The sequence below is a fragment of the Capricornis sumatraensis genome, chromosome 2 (genome assembly GCF_032405125.1).
Source record: "Capricornis sumatraensis isolate serow.1 chromosome 2, serow.2, whole genome shotgun sequence".
Classification (NCBI taxonomy): domain Eukaryota; kingdom Metazoa; phylum Chordata; class Mammalia; order Artiodactyla; family Bovidae; genus Capricornis; species Capricornis sumatraensis.
In genome coordinates this window covers 45,261,673-45,267,748 of record NC_091070.1, presented here as the reverse complement: position 1 = coordinate 45,267,748, position 6,076 = coordinate 45,261,673, and the positions used below count along the sequence as shown (strand labels likewise).

General features: G+C 41.5%; 1 pseudogene; it reads left to right on the top strand.

Moving 5' to 3' along the window:
* Window positions 1-4,186: 4,186 nt before the first annotated feature.
* LOC138096314 (peptidyl-prolyl cis-trans isomerase A pseudogene) lies at window positions 4,187-4,732 on the top strand (annotated as a pseudogene).
* The last annotated feature ends 1,344 nt before the right edge of the window (window positions 4,733-6,076 follow it).

Sequence of the window (6,076 nt, the reverse complement as noted above, 5' to 3'; positions counted from 1 at the left end):
GAGCACAGGGACAAAGGAAAGGAGCATCAAATGAAGAGGTTTCCATACCATACACAACCTTTTCTGTAAAGCGACTCAGCCACTGGCCAATAATCCTTCAGGACAGAGAAGAAATTATCTGCCAGTTTTGAGCTTTGTGACTGTCATAATTCATAGCTAAGGTCCCAGCTTTTGACTAGGTGCTCCAAGATCAGCACACTTCAATATAAACACTGAAAGAAATTTTGAAATAAAATAAGTCAGTGGATTCAGGCCACATGTTTGAGTTTTAAAGCAAAAAGGAGTAGCAAACATTCATGGAAACATTAGCTTAAGAAACACAGGTTAGTGATCCAAAGGGTTTTCTAGATCAAAGGAGGGGTCATACTAGGACTTTGGGCTTAGTTGCTATAGAATTAATTGCTCTGTCCTGGATGTCCAAACTGACGGCAAATCCATGAAAAAATTTGTTCAGGGAATCCCAATAATACAGAGAGAACTGAAAAAGAAGTCTTCAAATAGAATGTAGAAAGCAAAGGGAGAACTCATACATTTTCCTATTACCTGCAGGTAAGAGAAAAAGAGGCTGATGAGCCCTGGAATGCTGAGAAAAGCTGGACTTCACCAAATATAAAACAAAGTCCACACTGCAGCTACATAGAGGCTCACAAGACAAATAAAAGTTCTCTTTTCTTTTATTTGACTTTATATCCTAAAATGATATTTATAATCTATTCCACTTATAGATTATTGTATCTATTATTATAATAAATTCCACTAAAGTGATTCATTCTAGATCACACATGAAATAACATGTGCAAAAGAAGTTACGTAACAATATATATTGAGAAAGTAGGAATAATTCCTGGTCCATTACTGGTATTCAATAGATAGCTTGTAGTCATTCACTTGGAGCTTCCTAGGTGGCACTAGTAAGAAACCTGCCTGCCAATTCAGGAGATGTAAAGAGATGCAGGTTTCATCCCTGGGCTGGGAAGATCCCCTGGAGGAGTGCACGGCAAACCACTCCATTATTCTTACCTGGAGCCCTTGGACAGAGGAGGCTGGCAGGCTATAATCCATAGGGTCACAAAGAGTTGGACATGAATGAAGCGGCTTAGCACCCACACACACATTCACTTATTTATTCATTTATTCAATATTTATTGACTGTATACTATATCCAAGGCACTATTCTAGACACTGAGGATTCAGCATTAAAAAAAAAAAAGACAAGGCCCTCATGAAGCTTCCATTCCAGTGGCAGAGACTGGTAAATACACAAATACTACATGTAACAAAGGCAGAGCATAATGAGTGAGTGCTATGAAGAAAAAGATTAAGGACACAGAGAACATCTAGGAGTCTCTTTGGGGCTTCTCTGGTGGCTCAGATGATAAAGAATCTGCCAGCAATGTGGGAGATCCAGGTTCAATCCCTGAGTCAGGAAGATCCCCTCGAGAAGGGAATGGCTACCCACTCCAGTATTCTTGCCTGGAGAATTCCATGGACAGAGGAGCCTGGTGGGCTACAGTCCATGGGGTCACAAAGAGTCAGACACAACTGAGCAACTAACACCTTCACTCTTTCCAGAGGTCTCTTTAGATAGGGCAATTGGGGAGGTCTTTCTGGGGAGATGGCATTCAAGCAGAGACCTGGATGAAGTGAGGAAATAGAAGGAAAGCATCATGCAGCAAGAGGGCAAATGCAAGGTCTTGAGTAAAGGACCAGTAAGGAGATGAGTGAGGCTGAATCACAGCGAGGAAGGAAAGAAGGATGGGAAACGAGTGGGAGAGAGAGGTGAGTGCCAGGTGAGTGCCAAAGTCATGAGAAGGACTTTGGATAGTATTTCAAATGTGGGAGGAAGCCATATGAGGGTCCTAAGCAGGAAAGCCACATGATCTGATTTCTATATTAAAATAACAATTTTGACAGATTTGTAGAGAGTGAGATGAGTGCAATTGTGCGGTAGTTTGAGCATTCTTTGGCATTGCCTTTCTTTGGGATTGGAATGAAAACTGACCTTTTCCAGTCCTGTGGCTACTGCTGAGTTTTCCAAAGTTTCTGGCATATTGAGTGCAGCACTTTCACAGTATCATCTTTCAGGATTTGAAATAGCTCAACTGGAATTTCATCACCTCCACTAGCTTTGTTCATAGTGATGCTTTCTAAGGCCCACTTGACTTCACATTCCAAGATGTCTGGCTGTAGATTAGTGATCACATCATCATGATTATCTGGGTCGTGAAGATCTTTTTTGTATAGTTCTTCTGTGTATTCTTGTCACCTCGTCTTAATATCTTCTGCTTCTGTTAGGTCCATACCATTTCTGTCCTTTATTGAGCCCATCTTTGCATGAAATGTTCCCTTGGTATCTCTAATTTTCTTGAAGAGATCTCTGGTCTTTCCCATTCTGTTGTTTTCCTCTATTTCTTTGCATTGATTGCTGAAGAAGGCTTTCTTATCTCTTCTTGCTATTCTTTGGAACTCTGCATTCAGATGCTTATATCTTTCCTTTTCTCCTTTGCTTTTCGCCTCTCTTCTTTTCACAGCTATTCGTAAGGCCTCCCCAGACAGCCATTTTGCTTTTTTGCATTTCTTTTCCATGGGGATGGTCTTGATCCCTGTCTCCTGTAAAGTGTCACGAACTTCATTCCATAGTTCATCAGGCACTCTATCTATCAGATCTAGGCCCTTAAATCTATTTCTCACTTCCACTGTATAATCATAAGGGATGTGATTGAGGTCATACCTGAATGGTGTAGTGGTTTTCCCTACTTTCTTCAATTTGAGTCTGAATTTGGTAATAAGGAGCTCATGATCTGAGCCACAGTCAGCTCGTGGTCTTGTTTTTGTTGACTGTATAGAGCTTCTCCATCTTTGGCTGCATAAAATATAATCAATCTGATTTCGGTGTTGACCATCTGGTGATGTCCATGTGTATAGTCTTCTCTTGTGTTGTTGGAAGAGGGTGTTTGCTATGACCAGTGCATTTTCTTGGAAAAACTCTATTAGTCTTTGCCCTGCTTCATTCCGCATTCCAAGGCCAAATCTTCCTGTTACTCCAGGTGTTTCTTGACTTCCTACTTTTGCATTCCAGTCCCCTATAATGAAAAGGACATCTTTTTTGGGTGTTAGTTCTAAAAGGTCTTGAAGGTCTTCATAAAACCGTTGAACTTCAGCTTCTTCAGCATCACTGGTTGGGGCATAGACTTGGATAACTGTGATATTGAATGGTTTGCCTTGGAGACAAACAGAGATCATTCTGTCGTTTTTGAGATTGCATCCAAGAACTGCATTTCGGACTCTTTTGTTGACCATGATGGCTACTCCATTTCTTCTGAGGGATTCCTGCCCACAGTAGTAGATATAATGGTCATCTGAGTTAAATTCACCCATTCCAGTCCATTTTAGTTCGCTGATTCCCAGAATGTCGACGTTCACCCTTGCCATCTCTTGTTTGACCACTTCCAATTTGCCTTGATTCATGGACCTCACTTTCCAGGTTCCTATGCAATATTGCTCTTTACAGCATCGGACCTTGCTTCTATCACCAGTCACACGCACAACTGGGTATTGTTTTTGCTTTGGCTCCATCCCTTCGTTCTTTCTAAAGTTATTTCTCCACTGATCTCCAGTAGCATATTGGGCACCTAATGACCTGGGGAGTTCCTCTTTGGGTATCCTATCATTTTGTCTTTTCATACTGTTCATGGGGTTCTCAAGGCAAGAATACTGAAGTGGCTTGCCATTCCCTTCTCCAGTGGACCATGTTCTGTCAGACCTCTCCACCATGACCCGCTGGTCTTGGGTTGCCCCGCAGGCATGGCTTGGTTTCATTCAGTTAGACAAGGCTGTGGTCCTAGTGTGATTAGATTGACTAGTTTTCTGTGAGTATGGTTTCAGTGTGTCTGCCCTCTGATACCCTCTTGCAACACCTACCATCTTACTTGGGTTTCTCTTACCTTGGGCGTGGGCTATCTCTTCACAGCTGCTCCAGCAAAGAACAACTGCTGCTCCTTACCTTGGACGAGGGGTATCTCCCTACTGCCGCCGTTCCTGGCCTTCAATGTGGGATAGCTCCTCTAGGGGTTGCAAAGAGTCAGACATGACTGAGCGACTGAACTGAACTGAACTGAACTGTAGAGAGTGAACTGTGGAGGGTGTGAGAGAAAGAGTGGAAGCAGGGAGGAAGCTGGATCAAAGAATGCAAGAAGGACCTCGCAGATGCAGCTGCCTAGAGCCTCACCCACTGCCCAACCATGGTCAACCCCACCTGGTCTTGGACATTGCCAACAAGCCCTTGGGTCACTTCTCTCTCAAGCTGTTTGCAGACAACGTTCCAAAGACAGCAGAAAACTTCTGAACTCTGAGCACTAGAGAGAAAACATTTGACGTAAAGTTTCCTGCTTTCACAAAATAATTCCAGCATTTATGTATGTGCAGGGTGGTGACTTCACAAACCATAATGGCTCTGATGGCTAGTCCATCTTTGGAAAGAAATTTGATGACAAGAATTTCATCCTGTAGCACACAGGTCCTAGTACCTTGTTCATGACCAATGCTGGCGCCAACACAAATGGTTCCCAGTTTTTCATCTACAGTATACCAAGACCGAGTGTTTGGATAGCAAGTATGTGGTCTTTGGCAAGGCAAAAGAGGGCATGAATACTGTAGAAGCCACAGAGTGCTACAGTCCAAGAATGGCAAGACCAGCAAGAAGATCAAAATTGCTGACTGTGGACAAATCTAATAAATCTGACTTGTATTTAACCACCAGACATTCCCTCTGTAGCTCTGGAGAGCATCCCATCATCCACATCTTCTTGAAATAGCTTCCATAATTTTTGTGCTCCCACTGCTGTTCTTTGGGTTCCATATTTTCCTTATTCCCCTCCAAGTTTAGCTGGATTGCAAAGTTAAGTTTATGACTATGAAATAAAAACTAAACAAAAAAAGGAATGAGAAGAAAATGATAGCTCAGGAGATGAAATAGAAGGCATCTCCAAAGAGAGGGTTCCCAAAAAGTATTTTAGCCAACTTGAATATATAATTTCAAGAATGTGAATTTGTCAAATTCTACTTAAAGAAAGCTAGTGTTTTAATTTCATTCACATATATATTTAAATTATATCTACAGAATCAATCTAAAAATACCAATTTATCAATCAAGTATTTCTTCTTTACCAATCTCATATAAATGAAATAATTTTGATAAAACTCATCATAAGCATGTTTGACATCTTTTAAGAGCCACTTTTGGGGTCACTTCACACAAATTTCTAGGGCATGCCACTTTCACTCCCCTCTATACCTGTTTTGAACCCATGCATGGGCTTTCCTGGTGGCTTAGATGATAAAGAATCTGCCTGCAATGCAGGAGACTTGGGTTCGATCACTGGGTTGGGAAGATCCCCTGGAGAAGGGAATGGCTACCCACTCCAGTATTTTTGAACTTCCATGGACAGAGGAGTCTGGTGGGCTATAGTCCATGGTGTCACAAAGAGCTGGACACAACTGAGCAACTAACATACACACACAACACACACACACACATACACATGCACATAATGCTGTAGCTGAATGCTTATTCCAAATCACAAATACCCATTTGTAAAGATTCAGATTTTAAAGTAGAACTTACATCAGAATGTAGATTCTTTGATAGCAAGGATATTGTTTTCTGAACTACTGTATCCCCAGTGCCTAGAACAGGGATCAATAAATATGGCCTATGGACCAAACCTGTGAACAACAGTTTTATGAACAGTTTCATTGGAACACTGGCAGGCTTATTTATTTGCATATCATCTGTGACTGCTTTTGCTCTATCACAGCAGAGCTGAACAGTTATGACAGAAACTGTATGACTTGCAAAGCCTAAAACATCTAGTTCCTGGCCCTTTACAGAAAAAGTTTGCTGATCCCTTGTCCAGAGCACTGTATAGCCTATAGTAGGTATTCAACAGAAATTTGATATTGACTATATAGGTACAAGGAAGCTCTTTATTTTCTGAAAAACAATTTGCTGAAGGAAAAAGCAAAACCTGATATTCTGTAGTATTTGTCAAATTCATCCTCAGCTCCCTCCATGCTT